This window comes from Gambusia affinis, linkage group LG12, assembly GCF_019740435.1.
Source record: "Gambusia affinis linkage group LG12, SWU_Gaff_1.0, whole genome shotgun sequence".
In the NCBI taxonomy this organism is placed as follows: Eukaryota; Metazoa; Chordata; class Actinopteri; order Cyprinodontiformes; family Poeciliidae; genus Gambusia; species Gambusia affinis.
In genome coordinates this window covers 9,773,653-9,797,145 of record NC_057879.1, presented here as the reverse complement: position 1 = coordinate 9,797,145, position 23,493 = coordinate 9,773,653, and the positions used below count along the sequence as shown (strand labels likewise).

General features: G+C 39.9%; 1 protein-coding gene across 2 annotated transcripts in view; it reads right to left on the bottom strand.

Moving 5' to 3' along the window:
- The window catches only part of chd7 (chromodomain helicase DNA binding protein 7), a 100,322-nt gene extending 77,838 nt beyond the window's left edge, over nt 1-22,484 (bottom strand). The window contains exon 1 of one of the 2 annotated variants that reach the window (XM_044134120.1): nt 22,072-22,484. The gene's annotated coding sequence lies outside the window, so the exon portion shown is untranslated. Of the gene's footprint in view, nt 1-21,576; nt 21,752-22,071 lie in introns of those variants that run through there. The other variant, XM_044134121.1, reaches the window with a different exon arrangement.
- Nucleotides 22,485-23,493: the final 1,009 nt, after the last annotated feature.

The following is a 23,493-nucleotide window of genomic DNA, read 5'->3' as shown; positions in this document are numbered from 1 at the left end:
ATAGATGTTAATGTTTCTAGGCTCAAATGATTTTGTACAAAATGAACATTTTTCTCCAAGATCCAGACTGCAGTTTTGCAGCTTTTATAGCTTGCCAGAGACATTTCTACAGATAAAAATACAACCATAAAGTAATTACAACACATTTATTTAGTAAACAAGAGCAATGGTTCTTAGGTTTAGATCACTCAGCCAAAATAAAAAAGAAACCACTGTCCTGGAAGTTTTCGGCATCTCCTCGCACACCTGACTGTGAATGAATGAGTGATTAACAGGCTTCTGCTTCACTTCAACAGTCATGCTATCATTTGAATATGGTAAGGTGGAATAAGGATACATCTAACATGAAGGATAGTGGTCACCGACAACCAGGCCTGGGAAATACTCTGGTACCAAAGTTGACAAAGTTATGGTGATAGTAGCCTCTCACAAAACATTTTCATCAAAGCTCTCAATACAGAGAGATTCCACAAAGCTGTGAGATACAAAAAATGAAGCCGGCAGTTCTTTACGAACATATGGTGGATATATGGTCATTGCTGCATCAGTGTGAAGTACTGATGCCATAAAGGACAACTGGGAGCACGATAATTGTTGGATAATATATGAACTTGCATTTCACATAATGAAATATTTAGCGAGGTTGGACAGAGCATCATGGCAGCAAAGACTCACAACGAACAGTAATGATGGCATTGTCCAAAATGCTAGAAGTCACAGAGTGATTATCATCAGTCTGAGTGTCACGTGGCATAGATGTTGGTGGACAAACTCAGTTCAGCCGTCCTGTTACTGCCTGAGCAGGAGCTTCAAATTTTGATGATGCATCTCACATTCTTGCCATTCTCATCTGAAATATTTGAGTCTTGTTTTTAATTCTAATGTTAGCTGGTCAACCAAACAACACGTCATCATCGCTACATCACCCCTTCGACCCACAAGACTGGATTGCCCAAATACGAATCAGCTGATATGGGTTAAGTTATTTTCATTCTCCCCCCAACTCCGATTCCTACAAAGGCAAAATAAAGCAAATTCCATGTCGCTCATGAAGAAGAAACATATCTTACAATATATCAAAATAGGATTGAATTAAAATGAATGCAATTGGGGCGCTGTGTGTAGTAGAGGTAAGAAAGGTGTCCCACATACAGAGGCTATAGTGTCTTCCCCCTTCTTTCTCAGTTCATTGCCTGTCTAGTAGAGGTCAATAAAGGCCAGTACTACCAAAAAACCAAGAAAAATGCCACTGATCATATACTTGCACAATATAATATTCATCATTTTATTTCATTTGTGGTATTGGGCCTCAATTTGCTTAACAGATTACCAACAGAAAAAGTAACCCAACACAACATGGTGATCCATCAGTCACAATGTGTTCCTGTACTGAGGCCACAGTCTCAGGTATGTGGGAAGTTTCTTATTGTCGAGTCATCAGGTTGACTCCAGAATTGTTCCAAAAAAACCTCCATAACGAAGGGCTTCTTCAGCATAGGTATTCCATCTATGCTTTGGGCTCATAGTGCTGGGTCAAATGGTCAGTTGGGAGAAACGTTTTAGATTTGAAACTGGCGCTAACTGGTTTGTTAAGTTCTTAGTACAAGGAGAGATTCAATCAAAGCATAATTACATAAATCTTTAACCCAGTTTTGACATTAGTCTAACAGATGCTTATTTCTAAAGCAATTATTTAAAATGGAAAATAATTTTTCGAAACTATATAAACATACTATTTAGGGTAATAAGAAGATTGCATAGAAAGTATAGTAACAAATAAGGCTGTAAATAGAACAACTCTGTTCAAAGACTAAAAACGTATAATGCGGATCAACTTTACATTCACCTCAACAACAATCCACGACGCCAGAGATTCAACATGTTGAATAAAGTCCTATATTCAACATGAACTAAATTCACAAACCAGTTCATACATGTTTAGCATAGAATCAGAGTAAAGGCAGACTTAATTACTTTAAAATGAGAGTCAAGATATAGGTGTGGGCTTGTTGGGTTTGTACAAACAGAAGAATACGCAAAAACTAAAGAATTTGACCAAAATATGAAGCTATGAACCTTTCTTTTCAAAAAGTAAATTAGTGCAAAAGCCTTGGTGGAAAATTTTCTGAGATCTATTCTGCAGAAGTGAGCTCGACTGGTTGATAACAAATTCAACAACATCAACGTTCGCAGACTAAGGATATCTAAATAAGTAGGTACACCGTCTTAGATTTTTTCCTGCCATGACTGCCTGATTCCCCCTTTCTGATGAATAAGATTCTCTGCTGGTCATTTGCACCCATGTGTAGCATGGTGGTTCCCATCATGCCAACAGTGGCAAGGCTTCAGCAAGATCTACACAATCAACGCTGGTTAAAGTGTAGTGAAAGCAGAAATGCTGCCTTATCAAGATTCAAATAAGCTGCCTACCAAAAATATAACAACCACACATGTAATGGACAGTAATGATGTAATGTAACAGTTTCATTTCATACAGAGCTGAAGAAAAAATGAAACTCAAAAGGTGTCATTTGAGACTTGTTTTGGAGAGACTAACTTTCTATTGTGAATTACAGTACTTGCAAGGTGAGTAGTAGCACAGTGAACCCTTATTGAAAACTAAACTAAAATTGTATCTAATACAAATGTAAGTCTTCAGCAAAAAACAAAAAAAAAAAAAAAAAAAATCACTACTTAGCCCAAGTGCAATAAACTGGCATAAAGTAAAAAGCATGTCACCGTTTTATGTTTTCCATTAAAAACATTGTTTGTAATTATAATAGCTTACAGAAATTACACTGACAATTTTAAAATACTGCTTCTAAAAAGGTTAAAAAAAGATTTTGAATATATATATATATATATATATATATATATATATATATATAAAAACTTTCCGACAGCAACTCAAAGTTCAAGCAGAGCATCAGCTGTTGGAGTGGTGCGCACAGCTAGATTATGGTGTGCGCTGCAGCTGAAAGGCTGTTTTCTTGCAATTCAATCACTACAGGAAGGACAAGAAAAGTTTCACCACGTGTATGTGTGTGCGGCAGGTGAGAGTAATTGAGTGTAATTTCACATCCTTTGCAGCAAGCTCCTGTGAAGGCAACCGATTTCCTGTCAGCTGTGTCAGAAGCACACTACTTTATACCATGAATTATACAATAAAAGATAAATGTAGCTATACAAGCACTCAGAGGCTGCACTGCGTGTATCTGTGTGTGTGCACACAAATGCAATGAATGATTTAATCAGACCACGGCTTTAGTTAAAAGAAGGAAAGCAAGAGATTATTGGCTCTGCTGAGGTTCCTCGTGTCTTTTGTCTGACCTGTTAGCGTGCCCACGAGGATGAAGCTCAACTGCAGCCTGGACAGAGCTTGCATCAATATTTGCTCGCATAAATGTCATTCTTTGTGGAGTTGGTCGTCAGTTCGTCTGCGAAACTTAGTTTGGCCACGAAGAAAAAAAAAAAAAAAAAAAAAAGAGAGAGAGAGAAAAAAAACAAACAAAAAAAGACGAGCCCTCGCCTCCCTTTCTGATTTGTTTTCTTTACCACATCCTACTCCACCTCAAGTTAAACTTTAGCTCTTGCCCCCCTTTTCATTTTTGGCAGTAAATAGAAATATGCAAACACATGCACACCTTGGCACCAAGGCCCGCTGTCATTGCACAGGGAATTAAGTGACTGGTCAACGTGCCGGTTCAGATGCAAAATCTCAGAGGATGAAGCGTTTAGCCCTTTGTGCGTCCCTCTGCTCCACCTGCCGAAAGCACACGTGTGGACGGGTCGAGGCGATGCTACGTCACGTCCGATCTGACCACCGCAGGGGAAAAAGAAAAAAAAACAAAAAACACTTTTCTAATCTGACCTAACTTTCTGCTTCAGTGCTGCCAGCCAACCTGGACTCGTTGTAGATTTATCTTGAAGCCACAGCTCAAGATGAGGAAGCACAGACTTTCTACCTCTGCAAACTTCTCGGTACAGCCGATAATCGCCTCCATGTTGAACCTTGCTGCTGAAAAGTGTTTTTTTTTCCCCTCCCCTTTCTTACTGATACCTGTAGCCGCACGTCGGCTCCAGCACATCCTGGCTGCATGGTTTCCTCTCCCTTCATTTTTGGAAACGCAACTCCAGACGAGTAAGACCTCCATCTGTTGCCACCATAACTCAAGCTAAATAGCATTCTGATCGCACTGGTAGGTCTGGATGTTAAAACAGGAGCCATTTTTTGATCTATTTAATATAGACAACCTGTTGAGAGCCATAAAACACAATAAGAGGATGTAACAGCAAAACGGTACTCAAGTCAGACTCGGATTTATGAGCACTAAATTAAGCAATTTATATTAATGGAGGGGCTTGCCTGGCAACAAGAAGGTCCTGGGTGGAAATTATAGCCGGGACCTTTCTGTGTGGAGCTTATTCTCTTCAGATGCATGTTTGACTGAATGGAGAGGTTTTTTTTTTATTTGTTTTTTCTTTAAAGTGGATGGTTGTTTATCGTAGCGTTGCTATGGAATGGGCCGGCACTCCGTCTGATCTGCCTGCTACAGACAGGCACCAGCCTTCCCCCACCCCTGCAATAATTAAGCAGGGATGGATGGATTTATTAACGCAGCCGTGCCATACACATACAGGGCTGTCTGATATTGGGAACTAGTGCCATTGCGATACTATTGTTGAATATTGCAATGACAATCTCCATATTAATTAACCCACATTTTGCTCAGTCTTCTCTTTCACTTCCATCATCCCGATGACCTCACCACTCTCCTTGAGCTTTAGCGTGTCATTAATTCAAATCTAAAGCAGGTTTGTGCATCAAGGGCAGTGAAGGTCTCTCTAACTGGTTAAATATACCAGCATCCAGGGCTTCACGTATGGCATTTGAAATGCAACCGTCTACCAGATACTGCAGCCACGCAGTCCTTTGCAATTGCAAAGACTGCAGCTCGAGATATGGTGCTGCCACTGTTGACATTGCTGCAACTTTGCTTTAACATCATTTAAAATCTTTGATATTGTACTTCTTAGAAGTGGTGAATTATGTGGGTAAAAATGATCAAAGACATTTTATGATTGCTTATTTTCCCAATTCTACCAAAAACTTGATAAACAAGATTAACATGCAAGATTCTTATTATGAGAACAGATCACTCCAACTATATCTGGTCTGTTGGAGCTCTCGTTGCAATTAGAGTCTAGATTTATGGCCCGAGCCTGACCCAAGCCAAAATTTGGGCCAAAATTGTTTGCTTGGTGGTTGGATCGGTCTGAGCTGCGGCACGCTTAATAAGCCTGTCAAACGAGAATGCACAATATTAAGTTGTGTTGATCTACTTCTTATAGCCTGAATAGGTATTTTGCACTGTTGTGGAAAGAGAGAAAAGTGCCAACGATCATTAGACTGTAACAAGTGCAGCGCAATGCACAATAAATGTGTCCTGCTCTGCTCCCATCAATCACACATCCCGGATGATTTGCACCTGACTCATCCTGTGGTTACAACAAACGAGAAGATGGAGCTGGAAGCTGTTGAAAGCCAGAAACGGGAAGAGCTACATTGAAGAGTTAAATTATGGTCTAAAAATGAAAGCCGTAAAAGCTTAATTAAAATAATGAGTCGGTTTTACTTTGGTGTCAGGCCAATATCTAATGTTAATCAGGCCAGGTCGGACTGGGTTGGGTTTCTAGGCCCAATCTAAACTCTGATTCCAATCCCAACTTTAGCCTTGAGAATCACTGCTGGATGCCTCACATTGTGTTTCCAACCAAATGGTTCCAGTAGCTAACCAGTTCTGGCTCTACAGAAAAGAACAGCTTGATTTTCCTCAGCTGGTGACACATCATTAACTCACTAAAAACATCTCGTCCAGTCATTTCCCCCCTTTTATTCTGAAATTTTACAAATAAAAACAGTGGAGGAAGACCTACATCTTTTACTAACACCGTTATAAAAGAGCTATGATTATGATTGCTTCATAATGAGTCCGTCTCTAATCTGATTGGTACCAACACCATCTCACGTTAGTCAAGGACTGATTGTGTTTCAGAACTGGGTTGGTAACAGTATTTATGGATATCCAGACACTCATTTGTTTTGACATCTGCTGGAGGTAAAACACCTCAAAAGCAAGCAAAATTAAGAATTATGTCTTTCAAGTGATTAACCCCAAAAAACAACAACAATGACAGCATGTTGTAGAGTGTCAATTAGAAAAATAAATGCTTTATAAAAGGAAATTATTACAACCAGAGCAACAGCATTAAAATAAATAACTTTCCAACATGTGCATCTGCAAGATTCAATTAAGTGATAAACCAAGATGTTGATACTCTAGAGATGGTTTAAGTAATTAACTTACACAATTGGCAAAACATTAACAATCTTCACTGTCAAAAAAAGAAAAGAAAAAAAAAGAGAAAGAAGTAGTCTCTAATGAGGACAATTAAAAACGCTTCTAACTGGCGGCTTTTCTCCTCTTCTCCAACGCCTATTTACCAAATAGGTTCTGCAGAATGGAAGCGTGATCCATGGAGTAAGCGCCTGCCTGTTTGTCACAATTAATCAAGTTTTTGCTTCGTTAAGCACGGAAAATACGAGTTTGGACGCCGCCATCGGTTATTTAATGACGCCGTTTTAGGATACTCCACAATGCCAGCAGGAACTGGACACACTTATTTGTGGTTGTTCATTTGGACTCGCGAGCAAGTATTTCAATAAGACAATGTGGAGGTTTAATGACTGCGGGGTGTGTGTTACCGAGTGCAACAGCCTCTTCAAATTCCTATCTGTCCAGCGAACGAAAGAGAGGCTCTAGCACAACAGAGGACTGGGAGTAATTTGGCTCCGCTGGCCGATGGAGTGGTGTTTTATTTTTTCAGAGGTGACAGCCTGTGCATGGTTAACCAAATTGTTTATTAAACTAATCCCACAGATTAGTATTCAAGACATGCTGGAGCCAACAAAAATGAACTGAATGAACTGTTTAGAAGGTATAAAAAAGGACCAAAAATGCACATAAAAACCACAAAAAAACTTCAGGAAAAGTTTTAAATCAACGTCTAGATAATCATGTGGGCTTAAGAAGTGCTTTCTGCAACTTCGCAATTGCCCAAGTGATTAAAATCATGTTGCAAAATGCAAACAAAACCCAGAATGACTGAATTTATAACCCTTATTGATAAAAAAAAAAAAAAAAGACTATTGCTAAAAGACACCAAGTAACCGATGTGGGCAGCTGAACAGTTTCTGTGTGGTGGGAAAGGATTTTCCTCTGAGTTTATGTGTGTTGTTACTGCAAGCAAACTTTGTCCCAAAATAAAACTGGAGATTCTGTAGCAGGACTTTGACCTTGAAGTGGCAGCAGTTTCCCCTTCAAAGCACAAACAGGGAATATGGAAAGATTTTCAGCTCAGTCACTGGTTGAGTGAGAATAAAGAAAGGCATTTAAATAAAAAGTTTTCATACTGCTAGAACTTCTTTCACTACTCTTGTCACATTACAATAACCTTCACTGGCAAATTCTGAGATGGACCAACAGACAGGAGAATATGGAAGTAAAACGATATCCGTTATTTTACAAACTAAAAAGTGTGGCGCGCTGCGATTTTCTGTGGTTTCGATACCGATTCATCACCTCTTAGTCAATACTTTGTACAAGCACAGCCCCCCAACCCTTCTGTGGCAGCTGGTTTCTACCAGCTTTGAACATGTAAGGACGAAAAGTTTTGCTCAACGGCTCCAGCTCAGTCAGAATGAAAGAAGAGTGCTTGTGAGCAGCAAAGTTCAGATTGCGGTGCAGATGCTTCGTTGGATAAAATTTTAATGCTCAACTTCAGCTTTAATCTAAACCAGGGTTAGTCAACCTGCCGCTCTGGAGTCCAACGTTATATTATATGTGTATGCCTTTGTGTCCACCACAGTGGTTCTTCATGATTTTGACAATATATTTAAATGTAAGCATTTAGCATTTTTTAAAGCAATTTAAGGCTATATTTGCCTACAACTTCCACAAAGGTGAGACACTAGCTATGCTTACAGTCGCAAAATTTCTTATTGGATTGAAATGCATTTGGATTGAAAAAGAAAAATTGTCTGAAATTATGTACCTGTATTTATACAGGTACATAATTAACTACCAATATTTTCCAGACTGTGAGTTGCATCAGACAAATAAGTTATGAAGGCAAAAAAACAAAAAAAAAAAACAAGTTGAACTGGACTAAAATTGACATTTATTTTAAAAACAGACAAAAGCATCACATTGACAAAGCGCACACATGCACTTGTGTCTGATTGTGGTCAATTCACCACAATCAGCACTACAGTTCACTAAATGTGCACTGATAAATCGGTTGGAAGATAAATTTCCTTAAATCTGGGAGATCTTTGATTGGCTGATAACTTATAAAGCTGATCTTGTCCACCTGTGTTAAGGCATTGTTTACCTCAGCAAATGTCTAAAAGTTGACCACTGTTGCCTTTTGCTTGGGGTTTGAGAGATCTGATCCACCCACGAGGTCAACTCTGCAAGTTTGCAGTTAACAATAGTCATCCCACTGTTGTCAGTTCTGTGCCTTTCTTGCTATATTTAGCATCATTTCAGACAAAAAAAAAAAAAAAAAAAAAAAAAAAAAAGGTGGTGGGTCGGGGTGGGGGGAGTTTTCGGCCAAAATTGGAATCAGAATGACAGGCATGATCAGTAATCTGCGTTACTGCGATCAGCCAAAAGACTGCACCCTTAGTGTTTACATGAATCTTGCTCAGGTCATCAATTAGCATCAACCTCCCGTCATTCAAATTGCAATTTCACTCTGATCGAGCCAAGTCCAATCAGAATATTTTGATTGCAATGTTTACATGACATCTTTATTCTGATTGGCTGTTTATTCCAGAGTAAAAGTGTCTAACAATGACACAATATGTTATTTTATTTGCTAAGTTCATTTTTCACAAATGTGGAAAGTTTCAATTAAGTAAATGGTTTTACTGTTTTGTTATAAAAGTTTGTTTTCTTTGTTCTTGTATGTAAAATTAGACTAGAATCTTTAGTTATTTAATTATAAAACTACTTAAACAGTAGACAAGTTTGCCGTTTTCAAAATGGTCACATGCGTTTTATGGCTTTAGACAGTTTTAGTCATTAAAAATAAGAGCAAAAAATGTCTCTAAAGATTTTAAAGGTTGCTGACTGCTAAAACCATTCCAACGTAGTTCTGGCTGAATCGTTATTCTCGCTGCAGGTGAACCGTTTCGCAGCGTTTAGCAGGTTTTATTTCAGAATTGTCCTGAATCTAACCAGCTTTCAGGTTTTTGGCTGAAATACAACAAAATATGAAATGGCTTAAAGAGTGTGAATACTTCCACAATATTATTCAGTCAGTTCCCATCCGCTTCCCCCCTACCCCCCCCAAAAAAAACAGAAATAAACAACCAGATCATTTGAGAACACTTGTAGTCGAGTTGAGAAATAATCTGGCAATCAGCACCCGGGCTCAAAAATTCACAGACCGAGCAGATCTGTGAAACCACAATTATCGAGGCCACCCGTTCAGCCAAGCCGAAACCACAGAATATCACTGCCAGCATAGTGCAAATGAATGGCCTCCCTGGCAGCTAGCAGCATCACAACGTCTTCCACTGGAGCGAATGAGACACAGACCTTCATTTAGAAGAAAGTCAATATGAAAACACTAAAGCAGACCTCAGTGAAACGGCTTTCTCCTGTCACTTCTTGAAGGATGCATTTACTTCAGAGTAAATGGATCTTCAAAATGCATTTTATCTTGTAGATTTAAAGTTTGCAATTTTTTACAATGGGTGATAATTTATCGTATCGTTTCTCATTACTCTCATAAGGTTTTGATTTCTCATGATAAATTCCAATTGATGTTTACAAACAATAAAGCTGTTCGTGAGGTTGGGGCTGTTATATTCACGCATTTTTACAATTTGTTTAATAAAACTGTATCAATAAATATCTATATATATATCTTTTTGTGGGCTCTAGTGTCCCTTATATGACAGTAGGCTGACAGGAAGGGGGGTAATACATGCGGCAAATGTTGGCCGGCTCCGGGAATCGAACCCGAGACGGTCGCGTCGAAGACTAAAGGCCTCCAAATGTGGGTTGCGCTATCACCTACGCCACCACAGCACGCCCATAAATATCTATACATTTCAAAATATAATTAATATTTCTTTATGTGACTGGCATCCTACTGAAGGGTATTACAAATGAGAATGTTTTTCAAGAGTTGTATTTGTGTTTGTGGAGTTATGACTGCTGAGCCATGCAGTCACTGTCATACAGTTAGTTAAAAAAAGAAGAAATAAATATCATCACTCTTATTGTTATCACAATAGCACCACAAAATAGTATGAAAAAAACTTTTCAAGTTCATGTCGCCCACCTCTAATTATTGCACATTAATGCATTGTACCACAGAGTTCAGCTTCCAGCCAAACTGAACTTTGCACCAGGAGGAGAAGCTGGTGAGGCTGAATGAAGCCATGTTGGTGACATCAGCTGCTGGAAACCTTTGCAGGAGTAAAAAAAACTTGTACATGACACACCTTTCCTCATTCCTGCTCTATGTTAATTATAATGTTTGTAAGCCTGAGGAATGTTGTGAACTGCTTTGCATGAAGCTGTCACTCTTTATCCAGAGTCAGACGGGAGCGCTTCCATAGTGAATTCTTACTTTTAAAGGTACTTGAGATATTTCTGTCTTTACTGGTACTTCACCAAAAAGCCCTGAAGAAAAAAAAAACTGGCGTATGCAGCGTTAGTCTGTGGTGAAGGAAGGAAAAAGGGGAGGGAGATTAGCTAACAGCGACTCAATGCAGTCTTGTCTGCGCCGTCGACAGTTTGGCAGCTAAACTGTCTGTAGCCTCCAGGCTTTACTACAGGCTCTGCCATGTCAACAACACCATGTTTCCTCTGAGACGCAGACAGACAAACAAACCAAAGCCCAAGAAACAAAGTACAACGGCAGCCAGGCAGATTCAACACCTGAGAAAAGAAAAAAAAAAAAGTGAGTGATCCCCCCTCTTCCTCTGGAGGACACGTGTGCACCCACCCACCTCCCATTACCACCAGGATCTAAGCCACCATAATTTATACCTTTGTTCCCAAATGGAGGACAGCATGCAGGAGCTGGCTAGCTGCGTGTGTAATTACGCTCAAGTGAGGGGATGCAGGGCCGTGTGTTTGGGGCAGGGATTTGAGGCCCGGAAGGAAGGAAGAGAGAAGAGGAGGTGGGGAGGGCCGAGGTTGGGGGGGAGGAGGGGGGGCAGAGATCAAGAGAGAGAACAGAAAAAGAACGAAAGAAGCAGTGAAGCTAGAAAAAATCTGGTTATTTTACGCACGGCTGCTTTGTTAATAGACAGTGTGTGTGTGTGTGTGTGTGTTTGGGGGAGGGGGTGCTTTGAGGGGGTGGGTCAGCAGGAAAGGGCTGTGTTTATCCAATCTGTTCCCTGCCTTTACCATGTGGTAGGAAAAACCACTGGCCGACTCTCGGCCCGATCCCAGAGGACGCAGAGGCAGAGACGGACAGACAGGGAGAGAAGTAGGCCACAGGGGGTGGCCAAGAAACCTGCTAGCACAGGGAGAGACAGAGACACAAAATGTGTGTGTGTGTGTCTGTGTGTAGTTGTGCATGTGCTCACTGAGCTTAAGAACCTGTTATGTGGTTTCCGAAACTGACTCTGTAGTCTCTGGAAATCGCTTCTTTTAGCAAGTGAGTTGAAGTAAGCAAACTAAAAGCAAACAGCATCAGGCAAAACCTGTTTTACCACCTTATATTAGTTCTGGTTGTCATGTTAAAGTCCTGAAGCTGATGGAGGAAAAAAAAAACAAGAAACACTGAATCGAACATTTAAACCTTTCAGAAACAAGTACTTTGAAATATGTAGGCAAAGAAGAGATGAACATCACTCCACATATTTCTGCACAGAGCTTCAGGCTACGCTTTTGCTTGTTTGAAAGCTGAAACTGATTAAAATTCTGAAAATATTAGGATCAAACTCATTTCAGTGCATAAATGTGGATCCTCATCTATAAAAACTTTTACTCAACAACAGGCTGCCACTGAAAATGTTTTCCTACAGCATCTAAATTGGGAATGTGAAGATTAATAGACTCATTAAGTTTCAGTCACATGCGCTTGATGCCATTACACACACAACGCATAGTTATGAAAGAAAATTTAGATTCATTATGTGTAAGATCCTATTTGTTCGCATTAAATGTTTATGACTGATTTCGGAACACGCTCTTCTTCTGCCACCGTTTCTGCTGTGAAACTGGATTGGTTTTCTTACAGCGGCAACCCCTATAGTTTAGGAAGAGAACTGCACCAAATGTGACGAAATAAAACAGAAAACTCACTTTAATCACCCTCAACGTGTGGATCAGCTAATATTCCTACAGAAACGGCTTACTGTAGGAATTGGGGTTAAATACAGTATCAAGTAGTGAGCTATTTTTAAAAACCTGATTTGACCCATGTGGTTTTAGTAATATGCTGAGATCCTTTTTTTAAATTCTCAGTACAGCTGATTCTAAATGTCATGTTTTTCCCAACAATTTAGATTTTCCCCATTCTTAAGCGGCTTAATAACTCCTATTTGAGGGGCTAACATATTTGTTGTTCATGACTGAGAAAAATTTGTTTTTGCTTATTGTCGAGATTCCAAAAGAAAAATTAATCAGCTATATAGCAGGCTTATAATTCAATGAGGCATGTTTCAAATTAAGTTTGATTATAGTACACAGAAAACTTTTTAATGTTGGAAATTCAAAGGAAGGTATCCATTTTTTTAGGCAAATATTGTCATTTTATACCACAAGTAGCTATGACACATTCAGTCATAAAAAATGCTGTCTATAATTAAAAATGACTCAAAAAGTAAATTTACTTTGTATCACAGCCACATGTGACACCTTGAAATTGGGTATCTGTCTCTTTAAGAAGCGCCCACTCTTCCCGATACTCCGCCTTAAGGTGGCAGCAGTTCAGATTGCAGTCACACACCTTTTTGGTATTGAATGTGGGGGAGAGGGGATAAACGTAGCTCAAACTTTGCTGAAAAGAATAAGCTCTATGTCCAATTAGAGGCAAGTATTTTTGCAGTATCTTTGTGCAATATAATAAAATAAACCACAAAAATCACTTTCTTCCATAGTTTCTATATTCAGAATAGAATAATTCAGTTCAGAGTTGACATGTCTTCCATGTTTTAGACTTTGAACTGGAGCTGATCAAAAGGCAAGTTAAAGTTCTCTCAAACTTTGATTGTGATTTACTGTAAAAACGCGTCTGATAAAGTCGAGGCCTGCACATCCGTTCAAGCTTGGAAAAAGGTGAGGCAGTTGTAATGCTACCGAGTGCAGAAAGCGGAGATGAACTAACCAAGATCTTCGACTAACCAGCAAACTAATCATGAAAATGTCATTTTTGTCAAGCAATAAAAATAAGCAAAAAAATAATAAGCACAATTTTTTATGGCCTCCAATACAGGAGAGGCTTGTATTACAGAACACTGATCAGTAACTTCTTCCTCATGTAGTTTAAGATGCTGTGATCTGGTGTTGGTCTTCAGAAAAAGATGCATCCATGGAAGATTTAACTATTCTGATAGGTTTTAATATAACACGGTTATGTGAAGATTTTTCAGGTTAAGTGCAATAAAATGTCTAGATGAGCTGCAGCATTATGTCTGGAAACTAACACTATAGCTACTCATCTGAATGCAAAAATTACCTATTATCAACAATACTTGATATAAAATAAAAAAAATTTCATCTCATCTTTAAACACGTTATCCCCAAAAATAAACTGAAATGTTGCAGTATGGTTTTGATTTGTGTGAATATTCCAACCATGTTCTTTTGGTTTTGATCAGAAACTCTGTGTGGGACCTGTCAACCTAACTGAGGATCAGAGATCACAAAGCTGCAGGTGTAGGGGAAATTGCTGCTCATCGATGAAAATGACTTCGCATTGCCTGCGGTCCCAGGTTGTAGGCTTCGGGGGAAACCCTGCCACTTTGTTCAAAAGGTTCAAAGACTGATGGGCCTTTCAAGACGTACAGGATTCCTTTCTGCCTGTGAATCTTTGCAGAAAAAGGGGCTCAGTATCCCGTTTCAGATCAAGTCATAAGAAGGTTTGGAAACGTTTCTGCTGAACAAATACGAGAGGTAGGACTTTCCTAATCCTCTTTCTACATTTTCACTTTTACATAAAATGTGAATCAATCTAAACCTTCAACGATGATGATTTTTATGAGGAAATTCCCATAAAAGTGAAACCACTAAAGCATACATCTATGAACGAGCAAACGCTGAACACAGACCATGCTCTGAATCCACCTACCATCATCCCCCTCCTCATCATCAATCACTGCTATTGATGTTTTCTTTTAAACCAATGGGAAAAGCCGATCTGGAGTGACTCCCAAGAGATTGGTCAGTTTTTTTCTTTAGCTCCACCCATCTGACTGCTAACAACCAATTAACCTCCAGGGTAGTTGCTTTAAAGATGTGGGCTAACTTCTCCCCACGGACAAACGCCCCTCTCAGCATGCTGTATGAGATCCACACTGGAGCCCCGGATATATGTGGGATAAAAATCAAGCTGCGGACATTTTGGCTCATCTTGAGTACTGGATTGACTAACATTTTAATACATGAAACAAAAATAAAATCAAATAGTTAAAAAAAGGAAATGTGGAAGAAAGTTCTAAGCGTTCCTACAAGACTCCACACTTTGGACTTGATTTTTGTTTCTCTGTCCTGATTTTAGGACATTACAAATCTGTTTGGAGTTTTGACGTGATAAAGCCCATCATGAAAATATTAAAAGTCAGGCTTTTTACTGGCCAATGTTAACTTCTTTGAATTCTGACCTGCCGATTTGGATTTTGATCGACTACGTTTTTTTTTTAAATTGTCTGAAATAACTGTACAGAAGAGACAAACAATGTGATCCAGGTTCTTTTATGGAGGCAACAGAAAGTTAAGCAACTGTTAAATTACTCTGATCTGTGCATCAAAGCATGTCTGAAACTTTTATTCCATTTTTTCTAAAATAAAAAAAATAAAAAAAAATAAAAGCACAAACAGCTGTGGGATAAATTTCTGATCTGAAAATTGAAGAGTTTTGATGCACTCAATGAAAATTATTTTACAGGATCTCTGATCAGGAGCAATGAAGGACAGATCCAGCCTGACCTCTAGCCAATTGACTGTGGCATCTCTAATTTAAAGACCAATAACATTTTAAAAATTTTGACTTTTTTTTTATGTAGTCATCTGCAGGAGTAGAGTAGAGTAGGGACTCAAAAGTGTTTAGATGAAGGTTCACCATCTAAACATAAATCAGTTGAAACAGTCCTTCAACCACCAGGAACTTTGACCTTCATCTTAAAATAAGAAAAGCTTCATCATCTTTCTATTCTAAAGGTGCATTCACCCCAGCCTGTTTAGTCCGCTTTAATCGAACTCCAGTACATTTGCAGAGAAAGTCCAATTGGTTTGGAGAGGTGTGAATGCGTAGTGGAACTTTGGTCCCTCTACCAACAAAGGTTTTGGTTTGGTTTAAGTGAACTTTAGTGCAGTTCAAATGCATATGTGAATGCCAAGCAAAACATAGATGGCTCCAAAAGGAGGAAGCCCACTACAGCGCAGGGCATTCAGGGAATGCAAACAAAACAAAGTCTGGCATTAGTGGGACAAATCGGTTGAGGTCTTTCTGCCAAAAACAAAACAGAATCCCTACAACCACTAAAATCTGCCATAAAGGTTGCGCTCAGTGTCTTCTTCATAGGTTTTCCTGTCACTTTTCTTCAGTAGTTCTTAGTGTAGCGCCACCAGAGGTGAGGTAAAGGACAGCTTTTTCACAGGGTTTGGGATGAAATCAAACTGCACCAGCTGAAAATGTAACAAATGTTGATGTTTTGGTCCCCAATCAAACCGGGTCTATTTGACTATCAGGTTTGAAAACACCCTTTAAAACTTTGAAAACATTAAAAACCGGTTTCAGACTTCTCAAGACCGTGCAGGAGCCTTGTTTAAAGGCCGTGCAACTTTGCTTAACATCTTCTTTTACCACCCATCTTTCTCCTCTCTGACCTTCCAGATCCATCTCCACTAACTAGATGTTGATTCCACAAGCAAGCAGCACTTAACCTTTCATCGGGCATGTGAATCACTTGATGGAAACCATGACAGATAACACAGCGAGACAGAAGAGGGGTGTGCGGACGCCACAACAGAGCTATTAAACCCCAGAAAGAGCCGGAGAACTGATGAGATCCTCATAGCGCTGACGCCGTTTTTTTTGTGATGGGATTCATCAGCAGCTGACGACAAAAAACTCCCACGTATTTTCAAGTGGAGCGTCCTTGAGTTCGCCTTTCGCATCCCAGCACAAGGAAGGCTGGTGGTCAGGAAAGACAGCGAATACGCTCAAGATCCAGACTGGTTGAGGTCAAAAGACAGGATTAAAATGCAGGCACGCATATGGGTCAGAGATGTACTTGACTGGCCGAGAAAACACGTCCAACCCACACACACACAAACACTTCAGAGCTGTGTTTACGCCAGCCTCTCTTCTAGGCACAGCACTTGGTCCAGAAGGCCCTCGCTGCAGGGGGAGGATAGAGGTGGGGGAGGCAGGAACGGAGGAAGAGGGGGCAGAAAAGGAGACAGGTGAGGGAGGAGGATGAGAGAGCAGGAGAGACAGTGATGACACTCGGTTTTGAATGTCACCATGGTGCTAAAGCTCCCCGCTAACCTTTTGGCTGGAAATGATATGACTGGAGGGATAGGGGAAGGGAGAATGGGGAGGGGAGAAAAACGACAGGCAGGCAAAGATGGAGAGAAAAAAAGATGGAAAGGGTGACAATGAAGAGAAGGAGAGAGGGAGGCAGGGAGGGGGGAGGCTCCTGCTTGGGCAGAGGAGTGGGTGGGTGGAGGTGGAGCAATAGATGGCAAAGATGAAAGAGACGGAGGCAAACAACAGCACTACTTCCATTCCCTCCCAAAAGGGCTGCTGTCTATGACACACGATGATGATGGGAGACAAAATGGCCACCCTAACAAACACCAGTCATCTGACTCATCCAACACTGGCCTTTAAGCACTGAACTGACCACTACACCACACCACCTGCTGCTACCTGACCTACAGACTGCACGACACGCTCCGCAGTGGGGCTGAAAATCTGTGACATCTGACACGAAAATGTATTTCTCCTCCCATTCCCGGAGGGAAAGTACGAGGCTTTTCTAATTACTTTCAAACCAAATCTGTACCCTGGAAAAACTTTGTGAGGCGTAAAAAAACTTGCGGCGACGACAACTCTGCCCCAACAAGGTCTGAAAACTTTCTAACACGCAAGCAGCTGTTGGTTGATGACAGAGCAAACCACTGCCATAGAAAACACCTGCTCATTATTCTCCTGCCAGCAGTCTTACAACTTCCACTTCAAGAGCGATGTCAGAAGCACAGAGTTGCTAGAAAGGCTGTGAACAGATTCCAACTTGCTCTTCCAGTCGGTCCATGAAGACAGCAGGCTCTCAGAAAGTAGGATCTTTGTTACCAATTCACAAAAACACCCGAACTGCACAGAGAGCCGAGGATGCATCAATTTACGGCCTAATTCTCCATTAATGTGCAGCTCAGCTGCTGCAACAAAAACTACCTTATTTTAGCAAATTTTTTTTTTATCTTTTCTTTTTTTTTTTTAACCCATCATGGTTGTGCTTCAATATAAATTAGATGCATACATATATTTTGATGTATGAATGAGAATAAACTTGCAACTGTTTTACTTTTTGTTGGATTAAAAACTGATATCTCCAAAGAACATAAAGCAACATTCTTGAATTATTGTACATATGGGAAGACAATTAAAAGACTGGCGTTGGTAAAAATGGAAATCAGCAGCTCAGACCTCAAAGAAAACCAGAAGTCCCTACCAACACCCTAAAGAACAAGATTTTTTTAAAGAGGAAATTCCTACACAAAGTCTTGAGTGGCCACCCTTTTCACATTTTCTTAAACTCAGCTAAGTGTAGAAACGGTGGCTATGTGAAGAATAAGGATTCAGGGATCCGTCTTTAATGATTTCTGGCTGTCCATCTTACCAATATCTTGCTGCCAACTTCAGCTGAGTTCAGTTGAAGCAGCAAAATGAATTTATTTTTTCCACCTGACAGCAGAGTACATCAACCATCTGCTTGATACTCCTTTCCTGGATGGCCCACAGCTACTAAATGCAAACATTCCCTCAAGAAAACAACTCCAATCAAAATTAAAGACAGCTACCTTCCATCGAGGATGTACAATGTCAAAATTTTCAATATATAAAATCTTTTCCAATATCTCTGTCAGCCCCTAAAACGATGTGAAGTTGAATAATTGTGTTGTAATTGTTTTACCCCAATGCCAGTGAAAGAGTTCTTGTTAATGTAATACTAAAACCACATAATCAGTCTTACGATCTGAAAAATAACCACACATGGTTAGTACATTTAGCCACATCACTTTCTTTCACACCCAGAAGTTGCAAAAGTGTATTAAACTCTTAAGAGCAGCTCACACAAAAAAGGAACTGCTTATATTTTGCCAATTTTGAAAGAATCAACTTTGACAGCCGTTTAAACAAAGCCTTGGACTGGATGCTAACGCATCAAATTCAACATAAAATAAAGCATCCCTTAACTAAAAATGGTAAAAGGATGACAGAGACACCTAATTGAAGAACTTCAAAGACCAAAATCTCTCTTGAGATTTTGCTCTTCTATTCACATTTCTTCCTACATTCGCAAACATTGAGTTACTGTCAACATTACATGTTAGCGGAAAGCATGAACTGAACGTGGCAGGCAAAGGATTATTTTTCACAATCAAAAAGGATGACTACAATCCAAGACCACAGGAAGAAAATAAAGGACAAAGTGCCAAACTGATACACTAGAATGAAGAAAAACAATTAAACTAAACATTTTTAGACAGAAACGTGGAAATACTTTAACGTGGAATATATAAGTAATGGGACAGTCGTGAATAAAACACACTACTAAGTCATGTGGTATGGGGAGGCCCGAAAAACTAACAATGAACATTTTTGAATATTTTAAGAAAATATATGCTTTGCATCACACCAATTCGTCCTCCATCTACTTCAAGAACGTTCTTTTTACTTACTGCCCTTAAATACAAACCTATCATTTTTATCTCCTCACCGGCTCTCGCTTTGCTAGTTTCAGAATTTACACGTACTCTTCAAAACATGGAAATCTTTCAGATAATCAACACTGATCGCACAAATGATTCATAGGTCAGAACTACAGGGAGCAGCTTCTTCAAAAACATGACAAACTGATGGTCATCTGACCTAAACTTTCTTTGTGTTCTTCCCAAACTGAAGGCCGTTACTCCGTACAAAACTATATTCCTGTATTAAGCGGAAACATTCAAATCAGACATTCTGACAATAGATGGCTGTTGGTGTGTAGATGCGGTTATGGAAATTAGGTTGGAAAATCAGTTTGCTTCATATTTGATAAACATCAAAAATTAACAACTCCACTTCTTCTCAGGCTATAAAGTTGTAGCATGCACTTGCTTTGAGTTTAATAAAAACCCAGCACAGGTTAAGGACACACACTTTGAAGCAAAAATGAGAGAAAGCAAGCAAGTATTTAATTTTAGTGTAAAAACTGTTGCATATTTTACGTTTTCTCCGAGTTGTAGATTGAGGCCAATTTGGCCTTTCCAGTTTTCTTTTCTTTTGAGCACTGATCTGCCGATTTTACATTCAAACTTATGTGTGTTTTAATTAAACAAATAAATGGGAAAAAAACTTTGACCATAAAGATTAACATTCTGCATGTGGATCGACGGCGATAGTAGAAATTACTCAAAATAAAATAGTTTAAGATAGAAAAATCATTGTGTTCAAACTTCAAAGTATACCAGAAAGTGTTTAGTTGTTCATTTTTAATTCCAACAAACAGAAATGGCAACTACCAAAAAGCATAATTATAAAGGGACAACCCTTTTCAAGTCTCAAATCACTCCAAAATATTATTTCGTTACAAGTCAGCCACAAACCAACGTTTGTCACTAAAAGAGAGAGAATTTTTAAACCACAAGAAAAGAGGGATACAATAGGGAAGAGACGAAATACTACCGAACATCTGTTGTGTGCTGTGTGTATGTGTGTGTGGTCGGGGGCCTCTTATCACTCCCTCTGTGGCCCGCTAAACATGACTAGCTGCCATCTTGGCTCACAGAGACAAGGTGGAGGGGGTAGCAGCGGCTCCAGGCTCTGGCAAAAAAAAAAATAATAACGTACCACAAATATGGATGCTTAAAATGACACACTGAATAAACCCGCTGCGTAACAATATTTTTTTTTTCTATTCTTTTCCCCTAAAATTTTAGCGCTGCCCTAGTTGCGCGAGTGACCATTATGCAAGTTGACCGATTACAGAGGAAAGATGGCAGAATAACGCAAACACAAACAGAGCAGTGAAACTGGGTTAGGCAATAATGTCAAAAGTTTTGTTGTTTTTTTCCCCTCCGCAAATAAGCTGTTGCAACAAAGATGAAGCGGAGAAGCACTGGCAGGTGTTTTGGGCTGCGTTTTCCTCCGTGTCCATACCGAGTAACAAGTGTAGCCGTAACGGTTACTAAACTTGTGTCGCTGGACACAATGTAACAAACAAGCTCGTTACAAAAGCTCCCGTTAAAAAAAGTAGGATACTCCGTGTCGATTTGACTATCAACATCGGCAAAAAAGTGAGGTAGAAGATGCCAGAAGTTGTACTTCGACAAACCGACATATAACCGCCCCGAGCTGGTTAGGCGCTAACTCCGGGGGGCTAATAAGTGGTCCTCGTTTGTACACAATAAGGATGGGAGCTGGGCTAGCAGGCTAGCTGAACTTCTGTGTCCTAGCGCTGGGCCAACCTCCAACGGCTAGCACGGCTAATTAGCCTATCAGCGGTATTTCGCACGTCGTTCCGGACCAGGGAATGCTTCGCTCATCTCTGGTTATGCCTCTTTAAAACTCTTTACCCTCCACCCTGGAGCCCGACAAAGAGGCATTGGTCTCTCCTGGTTAATTTAATAATATTTTTAAATGTAAAGTATGGCATAAAAAATGTAAAAAAAACACGGTATATGGAGTGACCGCCTGGCCTCACAGCTTCCCCCCTCCTCTCCTCCACTACTCCGTCCCTTCCGTCCAATAAAACAAGCGACTACTACAAACACTTCTTGCTGCCCGGTTCTCCCACAAACAGCTACTGAGAAAATATATAGTTGTGTTTTAGAACTTTTATGTAGAAATGTTTCCTTAAACTCGCAGGAAGCGTGTTTGGCTTTCTGTGCCAAGTGTTGTCCGCTGGGAATCTCCCTCGGAGAGCTCCGCTCATTCAGCAGCAGCAGTGACTCACCTCTACGATCGAGCCACCTCGTGTCTCCTGGAAGCTTCAACACAATTAGCTAACGGAGCTAACGCTTACGATTTAAAACTGAATTAAGTCAATACCTCAGCATAGAAAATCCATAAAGTTGTCAGGTGAACTGGTTCGGGCACACATGAACCCTCTCTGCCGTCCTGGGAATATTTCTTTCCACTTTTCAACTAACTAATGGGACCACTGAGTGTGTGAGCGATGCAGCGGGTGGCAAAGCTAAACTTGCTATTGTTAGCATGTAGGCATGGCAGCTTCATGGACCTTCAATGACTTTATGTGTAAAAGGAGATGATAAAACAGAAGCCGAATAAACGAGCAGTCATCGAAAATAGTCGTTCCTGCGAGTTAGCCCTAAAGGAAATGCCCGTCGGGTTCGGAAACACAGGCGCACGGTGCTTTAAAGAGTCCGATTGTGTTGAAAAGTATGGAAAACTTACTATTCAACGATAATATAAACTGTTTTAATTCAAAACCGCCGTATACTGAATTTCCACTCCATTCATGATACAGTGTGTTCGGAAAAAATGTAAATGCACTTAATAAAAAGAGGCATTTTGTTAGCTTACCCAACAAGCTCGGTCACTTCAGCCTTTTATCAAATCAACTCCTCGTTAGTACGGTACTATCTCCGCTTGCTTGAAAAAAAAAAATCCACCGTGGTCCTTTTTCAGTTCGAAATATAAATAAACAGAGGGGAAAAAGTTCAAGTTTTTCTGTTTTTCAGGAAATATTTCTCCGGCGTATCTCGCATCCGCGACCTCGCCGACTAGTGTGCGTTGCTCTTCTCTCCTTTGTGTTAATTTCACTCAAATCGAGTTTAATCCGATCGATCCCTCGGCTGGCCGCGCTCCCGAGTCCTCCCCTCCAGACACTCGCTCACCTTCCTCGGCCAGGGGGGGCGCGCTCCCGAGGACCTCTCATACAGATAAACAGGCGGCGTGCGCGGTCACTGACCCTGCCGTGCCCGATTGACGCTCTATCTGAGCTCCAGTTTGGGGATGCAAAATAAATGCATTGGCCTTCATTTTGCGGTGCCTAGGTGTTCGAGAAGATTATTATTGAGCTGTTTATTCACATTCCTATATCATACAAACTTCTGACACCCAGAAAACCGTTTTAAACATTAGTTACATTTATATGAATTTATCAAACAATCTAAATATTTTTGCCATTTTCTATGCTCCACATACGGTATATTATTTTATTGCACTTAAGCAACTTTTTTCTTTTTTTTTCTTTTACAATTAAAAGTGCTACTGTAGCTTTAGACGTTGTCTTAGAAATTACAGTGGTAAACCTCACCTGAACGTTGGTTTTCAGATTATGTCAGTAAACCACATTTACAATAACTTGAAACAGGCCTATGTCTGTCTCACCATCATAAGTACATCGCACTGTAAATATTTCACTAAACCCATAGCTTACATTTATAGGTAGGTTAACAATTAGAAACAGAATATTGATTTCGGATTGGTTTTCCACATGTGCATTAATTATGCATGGAAAGGTTGACCTTAAAGGGAAACTACAGAAATTTTACATATCAAAGTTCATTTCCGTATGTTGGGAAACACCACTGTACACAGATCATTCAGAAAGTTTTCAGACCCTTTCAAGTTTTCCACGTTTTGTAACGATTCTCATCAATCCCCACACAGTTCCCTTCAAAGTAAAACAAAACAGTTTCTTTTAAAGGGGTAATTTGTTAAAATAACATTCAGTTAAACACTAAACTTCTCAGTTTGGATCAGCAAGTTAACCGAATATGCAACATCCATCAGTCAAGCATGACAATAGCAGCGGCTTCCTGAGGAGACGTTTTTCTGAAACACCAGAGAGAGAGAGAGAGAGAGAGAAAGAGCAGAGGAGACTTAAACTCAGAGAAAACTAAATGAAGCACTGTAGGTTGACTGATTTAACAAGACCATCAAATTTAAGTTATAATCCTGGCAAAGTATTGCTAACTCAGGTAGATGGAGGCACCTTTT